The sequence below is a fragment of the Equus caballus genome, chromosome 16 (genome assembly GCF_041296265.1).
Source record: "Equus caballus isolate H_3958 breed thoroughbred chromosome 16, TB-T2T, whole genome shotgun sequence".
In the NCBI taxonomy this organism is placed as follows: Eukaryota; Metazoa; Chordata; class Mammalia; order Perissodactyla; family Equidae; genus Equus; species Equus caballus.
Window position 1 is genome coordinate 9,527,005 of NC_091699.1, and position 16,213 is coordinate 9,543,217.

Here is a 16,213-nt window from a genome sequence, read left to right on the forward strand (position 1 = left end):
GAAAGCAGGTGTTGCAGTACTTATATCAGACAAAACGGATTTCAAAATAAGGCAGGTAAAGAGAGACACAGAAGGGCAATATATAATGATCAAAGGGACACTTCATCAAGAAGAAATAATGCTTATAAATATCTACCCATCCAACACAGGAGCACCAAAGTTCATAAAGCAACTATTAACAGACCTAAAGGAAGATGTTAAAAAAAACACAATAATAGTAGGGGACCTCAACACCCCACTCACATCAATGGACAGATCATCCAGACAGAAAATCAACAGGGAAATAGTGGAGCTGAATGAAAAACTAAAACAATTGGACTTAATAGACATATACAGAACACTTCATGCAAAAACAGCAGAATACGCATTCTTCTCAAGTGCGTGTGGAACATTCTCAAGGATAGATCATACGTGGGGAAACAAGGCAAGCCTCTACAAATTTTAAAAAATTGAAATAATGACAAGCATCTTCTCCAATCATAATGTTATAAGGCTAGAAATTTATTACAAGAAAAAACCTGAGAAAGGCACAAGGATGTGGAGACTAAACAATATGCTACTGAACAAGCAATGGATCATTGAAGAAATTAAACAAGAAATCAAAAAATACCTGGAGACAAATGGAAATGATAACATACCATGCCAACTCATATGGGATACAGCAAAAGCTGTATTAAGAGGAAAATTCATCTCAATACAGACACATCTTAACAGACAAGAAAAATCCCAAATAAGCAATTTTAAATTACACCTAATCGAATTAGAGGAAGAACAAACACAGCCCAAAGTCAGCAGAAGGAGAGAAATAATAAAAATCAGAGCAGAAACAAATGCTATTGAAACGAAAAAGGCAGTAGAAAGGATCAATGAAACAAAGAGATGGTTCTCTGAGAAGATAAATAAAATTGACAAACCCCTAGCCAGACTTACAAAGAAAAAAGGGAGAAAGCTCAAATAAACAAAATCAAAAATTAAAGAGGAGAAATAACAATAGACTCCAAAGAAATACAACAGATTATAAGAGACGACTATGAAAAAGTATATGCCAACAAAATGGATAACCTAGAGGAAATGGATGAATTCTTGGACTCCTACAATCTCCCAAAGCTCACTCAAGAAGAGGCAGACAATTTGAACAGACCAATCACAAGGAAAGAGATTGAAACAGCAATCAAAAACATCCCAAAGAATAAAACCCCAGGACCAGATGGCTTTCCTGGGGAATTCCACCAAACTTTCAGAGAGGATTTAATACCTATGCTTTTCAAGCTATTCCAAAAAATTATGGAGGATGGAACACTTCCTAAGACATTCTACGAGGCCAACATCACGCTGATACCAAAGCCTGACAAGGACACCACAGAAAAAGAGAACTACAGGCCAATATCGCTGATGAACATCGATGCAAAAATTCTAAACAAAACTTTGGCAACCAGAATTCTGCAGTTCATCAAAAGGATCATACATCAGGATCAACTGGGATTCATACCAGGGACACAGGGATGGTTCAACATCCGCAAATCAATCAACGTGATACACCACATCTACAAACTGAGGAATAAACACCACACGATCATCTCAATAGATACACAGAAAGCATCTGACAAGATTCAACAGTCGTTCATGATAAAAACTCTGAACAAAATGGGCATAGAAGGGAACGACCTCAACACAATAGAGGCCATATACGACAAACCCATAGCCAACATCATACTCAATGGGCAAAAACTGAGTGCCATCCCCCTCAAATCAGGAACGAGACAAGGATGCCCTCTATTACCACTCTTATTTAACATAGTACTGGAGGTCCTGGCCAGAGCAATCAGGCAAGAAAAAGGAATAAGAGGAATCCAAATAGGGAGGGAAGAATTGAAACTCTCGCTTGTTGCAGATGACATGATCTTATATATAGAAAACCCCAAAGAATCCATTGGAAAACTCTCAGAAGTAATCAATAACTACAGCAAAGTTTCAGCATATAACAGTAATTTGCATAAATCAGTAGCATTTCTATATTCTAATAACAAACTAACAGGAAAAAGAACCCAAGAACACAATACCATTCACAATCGCTACAAAAAGAATACAATACGTCGTGGTGAATTTAACTAAGGAAGTGAAAGACCTATACAATGAAAATTAAAAGGCCTTTCTGAGAGAATTGGATGATGACATAAGGAGACGGAAAGACATTCCATGTACATGGATTGGAAGAATAAACATAGTTAAAATGTCTGTTCTGCCTAAAGCAATTTATAGATTCAATGATATCCAAATCAGAATCCCAATGACATTCTTTACAGAATTAGAACAAAGAATCCTAAAATTCATATGGGGCAACAAAAGACCCCAAATTGCTAAAGCAATCCTGAGAAAAAAGAGGAAAACGGGAGGCATCACAATCCCTGACTTCAAAACATACTACAGAGCTACAGTAATCAAAACAGCATGGTACTGGTACAAAACCAGGTGCACAGATCAATGGAGCAGAATTGAAAGCTCAGAAATAAAACCACACATCTATGGGCAGCTAATCTTCGACAAAGGAGCTGAGAGCATACAATGGAGAAAGGAAAGTCTTTTCAACAAATGGTGCTGGGAAAACTGGAAAGCCATATGTAAAAGAATGAAAATTGACCATTCTTTCTCACCATTCACAAAAATAAACTCAAAATGGATCAAAGACCTAAAGGTGAGACCTGAAACCATAAGACTTCTAGAAGAAAACGTAGGCAGTACACTCTTTGATATCAGTATTAAAAGGATCTTTTCAGACACCATGTCTTCTCAGAGAAGGGAAACAATAGAAAGATTAAACAAATGGGACTTCATCAGACTAAAGAGCTTCTTCAAGGCAAATGAAAACAGGATTGAAACAAAAAAACAACCCAATAACTGGGAAAAAATATTTGCAAGTCATATATCTGACAAAGGCTTAATATCCATAATATATAAAGAACTCACACAACTCAACAACAAAAAATCAAACAACCTGGTCAAAAAATGGGCTGAAGACATGAACAGACATTTCTCCAAAGAAGATATATGGATGGCCAATAGGCACATGAAAGATGTTCATCATCGCTGATCATCAGAGAAATGCAAATCAAAACTACACTAAGATATCACCTTACACCTATTAGAATGACAAAAATATCTAAAACTGATAGTAACAAATGTTGGAGAGGCTGTGGAGAAAAAGGAACCCTCATACACTGCTGGTGGGAATGCAAACTGGTGCAGCCACTATGGAAAACAGTATGGAGATTCCTCAAAAAATTAAAAATAGAACTACCATAACCCCCAGCTATCCCTACTGGGTATCTACCCAAAGAGCTTGAAGTCAGTAATTCCAAAAGTCCTATGCACCCCAATGTTTATTGCAGCCTATTTACAATAGCCAAGACTTGGAAGCAACCTAAGTGCCCATCAACAGATGATTGGATAAGAAGATGTGGTGTGTATATATACAATGGAATATTACTCAGCTATAAAAAAGAACAAAATCGTCCCATTTGCAACAACATGGATGGAACTTGAGGGAATTATGTTAAGTGAAATAAGCCAGTTATAGAAGGACAATCTCTCTATGACTCCACCCATACGAGGAATTTAAAAATGTAGACAAGAGAACAGATTAGTGGCTACCAGGGGAAAGATGGGGGGGGGGTTGGGCACAAATGGTCAAGGGGTGCACCTACAAAACGAGTGACAAACGATAATGTATAACTGAAATTTCACAAGATTGTAACCCATCATTAACTGAATAAAAATTAAAAAAAAAGAATAGAGAAGAGATGCAAGTCTATTAGAAATAATAAAAAATTACGGCAAAGTTGCAGGGTACAATACAAACTTACAAAGATCAGTTGCATTTCTATACTCTAATAATGAACTAACAAAGAATTGAAGAATACAATCCCATTTACAATTGCAACAAAAAGAATAAAATATCTAGGAATAAATTTAATCAAGGAGGTAAAAGACCTATACAATGAAAACTATAAGACATTACTGGAAGAAATTGATGATGACATAAAGAAATGGAAACATATTCCATGAACTTGGATTGGAAGGATAAACATAGCTAAAATGGCCATACTACCTAAAGCAATCCACAGATTCAATGCAATCCCAATCAAAATCCCAATGAAAATCTTCACAGAAATAGAACAAAGAATCTTAAAAATTGTATGGGGCAACAAAAGACCCAGAATAGCCAAAGCAGTCCTGAGAAACAGGAAGAAAACTGATGGCATCGCAATCCCTGATTTCAAAACATATTACAAAGCTATAGTAATCATAACAGCATGGTACCAGTACAAAAACAGGCACACAGGTAAATGGAACAGAACTGAAAGCCCTGAAAAAAACCACACATATATGGACAGCTAATCCTCAATAAAGGAAGCAAGAGGGGCTGGCCTGCTAGCGCCGTGGTTAACTTTGCGCATTCCTCTTTGGTGGCCCAGGGTTGGCCAGTTTGGATCCTGGGTGTGCACATGGCACCGCTTGGCATGCCATGCTGTGGTAGGCATCCCACATATAAAGTAGAGGAGGATAGGCACAGATGTTAGCTCAGGGCCATTCTTCCTCAGCAAAAAGAGGAGAATTGACAGCAGAATTTAGCTCAGGGCTAATTTTCCTCAAAAACAAATAAATAAATAAAAAATAAAGGAACCAAGAACATAGAATGGAGTAAGGAAAGCCTCTTCAATAAGTGGTGCTGAGAAAACTAAGGAGCCACATCTAAAATAATGAAAGTAGACCATTATCATTCTCCATAGACAAAAATAGACCCAAAATGGATCTAAGACTTGAATGTACGACCAGAAATTATAAAACTTCTGGAAGAAAATATAGGCAGTACACTCTTTGTCATCAGCCTTAAAAGGATCTTTACAAACATAGTGTCCACTCAGACAAGGGAAACAAAAGAAACAATAAACAAGTGGCCACGACTTCATCAGACTAAAGAGCTTCTGGAAGGCAAAAGAAACCAAGATCAAAATGAAAAAACAACCCAGGAACTGAGAGAAAATATTTGCAAATCATATATATGTTAAGGGATTAATCTCCATAATATATAAAGAGCTCACACAACTGAACTATGAAAGAATAAATGACCCAATCAATAAGTGGGCAGAGGATATGAACAGGCATTTTTCCAAGGAAGATATACAGATGGTCAATAGGCAGATGACAAGGTGCTAAACATCACTAATCATCAGGGAGATACAAATCAAAGTTACAGTTAGATATCATCTTACGCCTGTTAGAACAGTTACAATCACCAAGACAAAAGAATAACAAATGTTGGAGTGGTTGTGGAGAAAAGGGAACCCCCATCTACCGCAGGTTGGAAGGCAAACTGGTGCAGCCACTTTGGAAAACAGTATGGAGATTTCTCAAAAAATTAAAAATGTAATTACCATATGACCAAGCTATCCCACTACTGGGTATTTATCCAAAGATCTTGAAATCAACAATACAAAGAGACGTATGCACCCCTATGTTCACTGCAGCATTATTCACAATAGCCAAGATGTGGAAGCAACCCCAGTGCCCAATGACTGATGATTGTATAAAGATGACGTGGTATATACATACTATGGAATACTACTCCACCATAAAAAGGACATAATTGTCTCATTCACAACCACATGGATGGAACTTGAGGGCATCATGTTGAGAGAAATAAGCCACACAGAGAGAGAAAAGACCATATGATTTTACTCATATGTAGAATATAAACAAACTTATGGACAAAGAGAACAATTTAGTGGTTACTGTGGCGGCAGGAGAGTGGGTACAAGGGGTGCAGTGGCACATTGATATGGTGTTTGATAAATATTGATGTACAACTGAAATTTCACAATATTATAAACTATTTAGACCACAATTTTTTTAAATTGGTTTTTTGTAAAGTTCAAAAAAAGTGAGACAACATGAGTGACATCAGCATCATGGTGGAATTTTCCCCCTTGTCTCTCCCCTCTCAGTTACAGCCAAATGGACATGCACTGACCAAGAGAGGATTTCCTATACAGCACTAGAGGATGCCTAAGAGATCCATGCATCTATACATCTGAAGGTGGGTGGACTCAACCCCCAGTAAGCAGTGGAACTAGGGGAGAAGCCCCCACCACCCTCCCTGAGCAGCAGCAATCCAGGTTGTGGATCCTCACACAGTGGCTTGCACAAGTGGTGAGGACAGCCCAGCTCACATGACTGCCGGTGGAGCATGGATGGTGGCACCCTGGCCTGTGTGACTGCTGGCACAGTGGAGGTGGCCTGGCCCACACAACTGTGAGCAAATGGAGTTGGGGCAGAACAAATAGCCCCTTTGCCCCAACACTGGCAGGTGGAACGTGTGACCAGAGCCTTCAGGAAACACAGCAGAACTGATGACCCAGCCCCCACTGGTGGCACCCCCCCCCCCAACACCAGCTCAGCAGCAGCAGGAGATACATATAGTTCTCCAGGTCCCTGGCAGGGAAAGTGACACCTGTGAACCCAGCACCCCTGGCAGCAGTGCAACCAGCACCTTCAGACAACCCAGGACAAGCATCACCGGTCATGATGGGGCAGCAGCACCCACGCCTATGGGAGCCAACAGAAAGCCAGAGGGGTCTCAGATAGACCAGCCTCACTATACCTGGAAGACCTAGAAAAAGAACAAACAAAGCCCAACGTCAGGAGAAGGAAGGAAATAATGAAATCAGAGCAGAAATAAATGAAACAGGAAGTAGAAAAACAATAGAAAGGATCAATGAAACTAAGAAGCGGTTCTCTGAGAAGATAAACAAAATTGACAATATCTCAGCCAGATTCAGAAAAAAAGAGAGAAGACTCGAATAAATACAATCAGAAATTAAAGAGGAGTAACTACAGTGGACACTGCAGAAACACATTGGATTACAGAAGATACTATGAAACACTATATGTCAACAAACTGAATAGCCTAGAAGAAATGGATAAATTCTTAGAACCATATGACCCCTCAAAACTGAATCATGAAGAAATAGAGAATCTGAATACACCAATCACAAGCAGAGATTGAAACTGTTATCAAAAGCCTCCCAAAGAAAAAGTCCAGGACCATACAGCTTCTCTGGTGAATTCTACCAAACATTCAAAGAAGATGTAATTCCTATGCTTCTCAAACTATTCTGAAAAATTGGGAGGACAGGACACTTCTGAATTCATTTTCTGAGGCAAACATTATCCTGATATGAAAACCAGACAAGGACAACACAAAAAAGGAAAATTACAGGCCAATATCAGTGATGAACATAGACGCAAAAGTACTCAACAAAATATTAGGAAATTGAATACAACAATACATTAAAAGGATCATACACCACGATCAGGTGGGATTTACTCTAGGGGTGCAGAAATGGTTCAACATTAGCAAATCCATCAATGTGATGTATCACATTAACAAAATGAAGACTGAAAATCACATGATCATCTCAATAGATGGAGAGAAAACATCTGACAATTTCCAACATCCATTTTTGATAAAAACTCTCAATAAAATGGGTATAGAAGGAAAGTACCTCACCATTACAAAGGCCATATATCACCAACCCACCGCCAACATCATACGCAATAGTCAAAAAGTGAAAGCCATTCCTCTGAGAACAGGAACAAGACAAGGGTGCCCACTCTTGCCACTCTTCTTCAACATAGTACTGGAAATTTTAGCCAAAGCAGTAAGGCAAGAAAAAGAAATAATAGGTATCCAAAAAGGAAAGGAAGAATTAAAACTATCACTATTTGCGGTTGACATGATTCTATATACAGAAAACTGTAAAGAATCCAACAAAAAACTATTAGAAATAATCAACGAATACAGTAAAGCTGCAGGGTACAAAATCAACATTCAAAAATTATTTGCATTTCACTCCACTACAGTGGCCTGTGGTTTGCCAGTTTGGAACTATACACCGCTCATCAGGCTATGCCATGGTGGCATCCCAAAGAGAAGAACTAGAATGATTTACAACTAGGATATAAACTATGTACTGGGGCTTTGGGGAGAAAATAAAAGAGTAAGATAGGCAAAAGATGTTATCTCAAGGCCAGTCTTACTCACACACACAAAATCAGTTGCATTCCTATACACTAATAATGGACCAGCAGAAAGAGAAGTCAAGACTATAATCCTATTTACAATTGCAACAAAAAAGAATAAAATACCTGGAATAAATTTAACCAAGGAGGTGAATGCCATATACACCAATAACTATGACATTAATGAAAGAAATCAAAGAAGACAAAGAAATGGAAAGATCTTCCATGTTCATGTATTGGAAGAATAAACACAGTTAAAATGTCCATATTACCTAAATCAATCTACAGATTGATCTACAGCTCAATCTACAAACTTAATGCAAACCTGAATGGAATACCAATGATATTCTTCATGAAAAGATAAAAAAGAATCTTAAAATTTATATGGAAAAACAAATAAGACTGAATAGCCAAAGCAATCCTGAGGGGGGAAAAATACACTTGGATGTATCATGCTCCCTGAACTCAAAATATAGTACAAAGCTGTAGTAATCAAAACAGCATGGTACTGGCATAAAAAACCCAGATATACAGATCCTTGGAACAGAATTGAAAGCCTAGAAGTAAAACCACACATCAAGGGACAGCAAATCTTCAACAAAGAAGCCAAGAACACACAATGAAGAAAGGACAGTCTCTTCAATTAACAGTGTTGAGAAAATTGGAGAGCCACATGCAAAAGAATGAACGTAGACGACTGTCTCACATGATACACAAAAATTAACTCTAAATGGATTAAAGACTTGGATGTAAGACCTGAAACCATAAAACTCTTAGAAGAACATATAGGCAGTACAGATTTGATGTAGGTCTTAGTAGTATCTTTCTGAATACCATGTCTCCACAGGAAAGGGAGTCAAAAGACAAAATAAAGAAATGGGACTACATCAGACTAAAGAGCTTCCGCAAGGCAAAGGAAACCATCATCAAAATGAAAAGACAGCCTACCAATGGGAAGAAAATATTTGCAAATCATACATCTCACAAGGCGTTACTTTCCAAAATATATAAAGAACTCATACAACTCAGTAACAAAAAAAAGAATAATCCAATCAAAAAAATGGACAGAGGATATGAACAGACATTTTTCAAAGAATATATCCAGAAGGCCCACAGGCACATAAAAAGATGTTTGACATCACTAATCATCAGGGAAATGCAAATCAAAATGACAATGAGGTATCACCTCACACCAGTCAAATGGCTATAATTACCAAGACAAAAAATAGCACATGTTGGAGAGGATGTGGAGTAAAGGGAATGCTCATAAACTGGTGGTGGGAATGCAAACCAGTGCAGCCACTGTGGAAAACAGTATGGAAATTTCTCAAAAACTTAAAAACAGAAATACTGTATGATCCAGCCATCCCACTACTGGGTATTCATCAAAAGAACAAGAAATCAATAATTCAAAACGATATATGCACCCGTATGCTCACCACAGCATTATTCACAATAGGCAAGATGTGGAAGCAACCTAGGTGCCCATCAAGGGACAAATGGATAAGAAAGTGTTGTATATATATACAATGGAATAGTACTCACCCATAAAAACAGACAAACTCATCCCATGTGAGACAAGATGGATGGATCTTGAGCAAAACAAGTCAGACGGAGAAAGAAATACTGTATGATTTCACTCCTATGTGGAATATAAGCAAACACATAGATGAGAATAGATTAGTGGTTACCAGAGGATAAAGGGATGAGGGAGGATGAAATGGTAAAGCCACATATGTATGGTGACGGATAAAAACTGAATTATTGGTGATGAACACAATGCAGTCTAAAGAGAAACTGAAGTCTAATGATAGACACCTGAAATGTATACAAGGTTGAAAGCCAATAGGACCCAATAAAATAACTGTATATACAGGTACATATATATATATGTAGATACAGACAGTGACCACTAAAAATAGGCACACATAGAAAAAGCAAGTTAAAATGGAATTTAAAATAAATATTATTAACCCCAAAGAAGAAAAAAAGAGAAAGGGGAACAAAAGCCAAATGGAAAAAAAGAAAACATATAGTAAAATGGATGACCTAAATCTAACTGTCAATAATTACATTAAATGTAAAAGCATAAAATTCTCCAATTGAAACTTAGAGTTTGTCATAACAGATAGAAAAACAGCACTAAAAAAAAGCAAAAGAATATCTTAAATACTCAGAGTCTTTGTTAAATTCTATCATATGTAGTTTCGTTATTTTGACAAATATTTTGAATTGCTGCATAGCACTCTAATTTATGGTTATAATAGAATTAATCATGTTTAGATATTACGATGATATACATTAAGTTGGACAACTTATCTAAGGTCTTTTCAGTTCTTGCTCTTTGTTAATTTAAGACTTATGATTTTATTCTCTTTTATGGCCACTAGCAATCCCTGACTGAGTACTTCTGTGGTTCATGAGTTAGAGGATACTAATGTAGCATGATCCAGAGTTGTGTCAAATTCATTCAAATTCATTGCATCCTAGTTAGCAATAAAATAGTCATACTTATCATTCAGGAATCCCTTACAAAGGACCATGATCCATATAATTTCAAGTCCTAAATCATATTGCTATTCAATTCCAAAAACCTCACAGAGCATCGGATCTCAGCCTCCAGAGACCGTTCATTGCTGGTCTTTATCACATGTATCTAGAAAACTCAGGTCTGTGAGAATGTCAGAGTCTTTCCCTGCTTGGCCAAATGGGATCTCCATCTCTCCTCCAGCTACAGTTCTGACACGGGAAGCTCAAATAATTTCTTGACAGGACTTAATTTCTTCATTCCTCCACTATAGCTCTTAATATTACTAAGCTGAGCACATAGGAGAGAATAATCTTGTCAGTGAATACATAAACACTGGCTGGAAAAGACTGGGCCACATAAGGAGGACTAGGTGATTTGGAACCATTGTTCAGTTCACTGGAATGGGAGGAACTGGGAAGCACATAATCAAATGGGGTTCTTTTGGGTAGGAAGCTTCAGAACAATTAATGAAAACGTTTACGTCTCACTATTTCAATGAGAAGGAAACACTAACTTACACATACCATGGTTTTGCACCTACCAAAACTGATCAGTCCTCCTTGGGATTCCTCTACTGGGAAAGAACAAAGAGAATCCAGAGCTGGGAAAGGAAAAAGAGACCATGAGAGCAAGCACAATTTAGGGTTACCATGAAAGGAAGTAACATTTGGCTCCTCCATTCCATTTTGCATAATACCACTAACTGTACAAACACAATATGAAAAGATTAGAAGGATTGTAGATAACCCCAAACTCTTCCCCTAATCCCCAGGAAACCCAAACACTTCAGCAGACAGTTTTCTGGCCTGTCCTCCACTTTGGGGAAGCTGCTCTGCACCTGAGACTAGGCTGCTCAGCCCTGCCCTGAACAGGTCCTCGTCCCTCCATTCACACCTTCCAGGACTGAAAAGGAGCCACGCCATCCAGCCACACCTTACCTCATGGCCTTGGGGTCCCGTGAGGTTGAAGAGGTTAGAAAAGACATAGAACTGGTCAGGAAGTATTCAGTATTCCAATTCCAGAAAAACTGACTGTGATTAAACACATTACGACATATTCATGTAATAAACGTGAAGTCAGGAAAAATATCGTGAACATGGAAAACATTCCAGAAATACTGTCAGTAGAAAAATCAGGTTATAAAACTAGGTACAATATGATACCATTTGAAGAACATATGTGTATCTCAATATCAAATGACTGAAAAATCATCAGACTTCAATAGACAGAAAACAAGCTAGAAAGTTGTACATTCAAATATTAACAGTGCTTATCTTTTGTTCCTGATGGGGGTTTTGTTTAAGTATGTATTAACTTGCTGATTCAATGGCCATTTCGTAAAATATCTATGCATGTGAACATTTGTTGTGTGTTAAGTGGAAGCTGTTTTCTAAAATGTGGAAAGTTCATTCTTCTAAACAGATTTTAGTAGGTCTTGGAGAAATGTACTAAATTTGGGTTGTTTTACTAAATGTTTTTTGTTTCTTTCAGTTACCAGTGACACAATCTCCTCTCAGGTTTCTAGGCATGCTCATTGTTGGATGACTGTCTAGACAGATGGTGAGGTCCCTGAGTATAGCTAATATGTACTGTTGCTGGTCTCGGGGTTACATCCTTCTGCAAGTTTTCTGTACGGAACCCTTTCCCACCCTGTGAGTCAAGTCCTCCAGAAAGCTGCTCAATTATCTTATCCCATCAGTCTCACTCAGCAACCACCATCATCAGAATAAAAAATGTAATGTAGGAGTTACCGTGTGACCCAGCACTTCTGCCCTTAGCTATATACCCAAGAGAATGGAAATATGCATTCACACAAAAACTGGTACACAAATGTTCACATTTCTAACAGCCAAAAAGTGGGAGCAACCCAAATGTCCATCAACAGATGGATGAGGAAAATGTCGTTTATGGATATAAGGGAATATTACACGGACATAAAACTGAAGGCTATTTTGATACCGACTCCTCGTGGATGACCTTGAGGACACTGTGCTAAGTAAAATGAGCTAGTCATGAAAGCATAAATTTTGCACGATTGCTCTACTATGAGGGTCCTAGAGAAGTCAAATTCATAGAGACAGAAAGGAGAACGGTGGCTGCCAGGACTGGGCAGAGAGGGGAATGGGGAGTTAGTGTTTAATGGGACAGAGTTTCAGTCGAAGATGAAAAAGTCCTGGAAGTGGACGGTGCTGATGGTCACACAACAATGTGAATGCACTTACTGTCACAGAACTGTACACTGAAAAGTGGTTAAAATGGCAAATGTAATGCCATGTATACTTTCCAAAGTAAAGTAAAAGAATAATGTGCTTATCTACCACATGGACGAACTTTGAAAAACTCTTGCTAGGTGAAAGGAGCTAGACATAAAAGGACACATACTGCATGATTCCATGTAGACTGAATTTCAAGACTCAGCAAATCCATGGAGACAGACGACGTGTTAGCGGTCTCCAGAGTATGGGAGGATGAGGGATAGGAAGTGACAGCTAACAAGGCCAGGGTTTCTTACTAAGGTGATAAAATGTTTTGGAATTAGATAGTGGTACTGATTTTTACAACCTTGTGAATATAGTAAAACGTTTTCTTTTGAGTACATTTTTACAAGGTGAATTTTGGGGCTGGCCCAGTAGCGTAGTGGTCAAGTTCAGCACACTTTGCTTTGTTGGCCCAGGTTCACACATTTGGATCCCAGGCATGGACCTACACCACTCAACAAGTCATGCTGTGGTGGCACCCCACATACACAATAGAGGAAGATGTGCACAGATGTTTGCTCAGGGCCACTCTTCCTCAAGCAAAAAGAGGAAGACTGGCAACAGGTGTTAGCTCAGGGCCAATCTTCCTCACCAAAAAAACAAAAAAAACCAGTGAATTTTATGATCATGAATCTATCTCAACTTAAAAAGTAATGTAAAAATTTGCAACATAAATTCCTTACCATCACGGTGCTCTCATAGGTCATCAGAGTTTAATCACAACCCGACAGTGGTGACTGCAGTCAGAATGACATCACTGCCATATAAAACACCAAGTCACATTATCTGAATCTCCCTAGTGGCCTTCGATGCATCTATTCCTATTCAGGGTTTACTTTACTTACCAGAAGGAACGTAAAAGTGTCAACTATGTCATTTGAGTCTTTTTATCACCCCGAATACTAAGATGGCATGGTCTGGCATATCATAAGCACTTACTAAAAATCTGATTATTCTACCCCAAATTCTAGTTCTAGACATTTCTTAAGAAAATACTGAGATAAAGAAATGCACGTACAAGTATGTTCAATACTTAGTTTATGACAGCCAAAACTAGAAACACAAAAATCTAACGGAACAGGTTAATTAACTTGGTTCTGCTATATGATGGCAGGTACAGCATTATTAATCAGGATGATACTGGTCCAAGTGTAAAATACGCACTCATAACTGTGGAACGGTATCCAGTTGAAACTTAAGACATAGGTTCTGTTCTCAGATTTTCTAAACGTAACTGCTCTTAAGAGTTCATGACATTTTAATGCCTTGGGTTGTTCATCAGTAAAACTAAGAGTGTGAAGATCACTTACTAAGCATGAATATCTTGGAGAAATATAATCTACATAAAAACTTAATAACATGTTGTAATCCTATATAAATAAGTTAGATATTTTTACTGAAGAACATTGCATGCCCTCTAATTGGGTATTATAAAAGAAACAATTATTCTTAGATTAAAATTGTGCTTATCAGCCCTGCTCTGATAATGCTCACAAAACAAAGGGAAAAAAGTCAGGACTTTTGCTTGAGAATGCATTTTTAATTCATAAATCAAGAGTTTCTAGAAAAGAGGAGGAGGAAATTTCCCTCCCACCGAAATGCAGCAGAATCAAAGAGACATTTGTGAATCACAACCTGCCCAAAGAACCTGATGTGATCAAGCATCTCATAAGTGAGAACATCAGTAAGACTCTCAGTGCCCTGAAGCAGCAAAGAAAGACGTGGGGAAATACAATGATTCCTTAGTTTCTTCTATTTCAATCAGTATTTGGAAATGTTTTTGGGAAGACAACTAAAATCAGATATTATTGCAAAGTTTTGTTAAGTTTTTCTTATATCAATAATTTAAAATCAATGATTTTATGGAAAAAAAAACTATCCTCAATGTTGACTTTTTTGTGTAAAACAATTATTTTCCCTTTTCATGGTTCTTCTTTTGGGGATGGCAGGACTGAGGAGGAAGTCAGGAGGCACCAGGCTTTTCTTGGGGCACAGAATGACTTCCTTACACGACACTCTCCAGGTCCACACCCGCCCTGCTCATACACATAAACAGATGGAAAAGAGGACAGAGCCTGGACCACGGGAATAGGTTTACAGCACGTTCCTGGGGTCCGAGCTCTGGGAACCCCCAGGCTCTGAGACAGTAGCTGCCCCTCAGAGCTCCCAAGTAGAGAACTCCCCAGGCTATCCCAAACTAACCTCGGTGCCCCCTGGCTGGAAATCTTCCTTTAGGGCTCAATGTCCTACTTCCCTCTTGCAGCCAAGCAGCTGTGAGGAGAGAAGAGGAAGAAGCGCCAGGGAGCCCAGAGCCACCAGACAGTGAAGCCACAGACCCACAGCCATCACACCCGCACAGGTGAAGGACATGCAACCAAATCCCCGTCACCCCAGCACAGCCACGCACCTGTCACAGCCTCGCAGCCACACCCACGGCACGGAGGCGCATCCCACCGCTCATTCGCGTCTCTCACACACACACCCCGCCACACGCTGCCCGTCTGTCCCCACAGACACACCGTCCTCTGCCTTTCAGGCCCGAGAGTCCCGCGAGGACTGGCGTCCCTACTAAGGGCCTCCACGCTGTGAGCGCTTCCGCCGCCAGCCCTTCTGGTTCACGTCGGGCTCGAACTGACTCGCTTCACAGGATTCCCGCATCCTGTGCTAACACATCCACAAATGAGCTCCACTCACCTTGCAAAGAGGGAGAACCGCGCGAACACGGAATGGAAGCCGAAGATCTGGAGTGACCGCTACCCTCTGGGAAGTGTCGCTCCAACCTGAACATCTCCGGGCGCCGCGGCTCGTCCGAAAGGCCGCCGAAGCGCGGAAGTCCCGTTGGAACGGCACCGCGAGAACCGCCCGGAGCCCGGCCCGAGCGCAGGTCTCTCCGCCAGGAGCGCGACGCGAGGGCGCGTGCGCGGGCACGGAGTCTGCGCGGAGGCCGCTGGTGCGCGTGCTCGGTCCAGAGGCGCCGCTGCGCCCAGGAGGCCGAGCAGGGCGGCCCGGCGCCGGCTCCGAGCGTCCGGCCTGTGCGCGCAGAGCCGCGCGGGAGGGTCGGCGGGGCGGCCCTGGGGAGAGAGCGCGTGGCGGGTGTGAGCTCTGAGGGCGGGGCCCCGGGCGAGTCCCCTCAGGCGGCTGCAGCCTGGGGACAGCATGTGGGGCAAGCAACTGTTGATCCCGCCGGGGATGGGCTGGTTTATTCAGTGTCTGTTAGCTGCGTTTAAACAGTGTGTAGGAGTGAAGTAATACACATTTACTTAATTCTCTAGGCTAAGCTATAATAGTCAAAATGGAATGAATAATTAAATGTAAAAGCGATCTGGAGATACACCTGCATATGTTT

At 39.9% G+C, this 16,213-nt stretch overlaps 1 long non-coding RNA gene across 5 annotated transcripts in view; it reads right to left on the minus strand.

Moving 5' to 3' along the window:
- LOC138917998 (uncharacterized) overlaps positions 1 to 15,917 on the minus strand; it is a 36,437-nt gene extending 20,520 nt beyond the window's left edge. For 3 of the 5 annotated variants that reach the window (XR_011426748.1, XR_011426746.1, XR_011426747.1), the window contains exons 1-3: positions 15,562 to 15,917; positions 11,151 to 11,210; positions 9,625 to 9,721 (exon numbers count right to left, since the gene is read on the minus strand). This is a non-coding gene — a long non-coding RNA (uncharacterized lncRNA). Of the gene's footprint in view, positions 1 to 6,547; positions 6,668 to 9,624; positions 9,722 to 11,150; positions 11,211 to 11,547; positions 11,641 to 13,550; positions 13,625 to 15,561 lie in introns of all 5 variants that reach the window. The other 2 variants (XR_011426750.1, XR_011426749.1) reach the window with 2 other exon arrangements.
- Between the last annotated feature and the right edge of the window lie 296 nt (positions 15,918 to 16,213).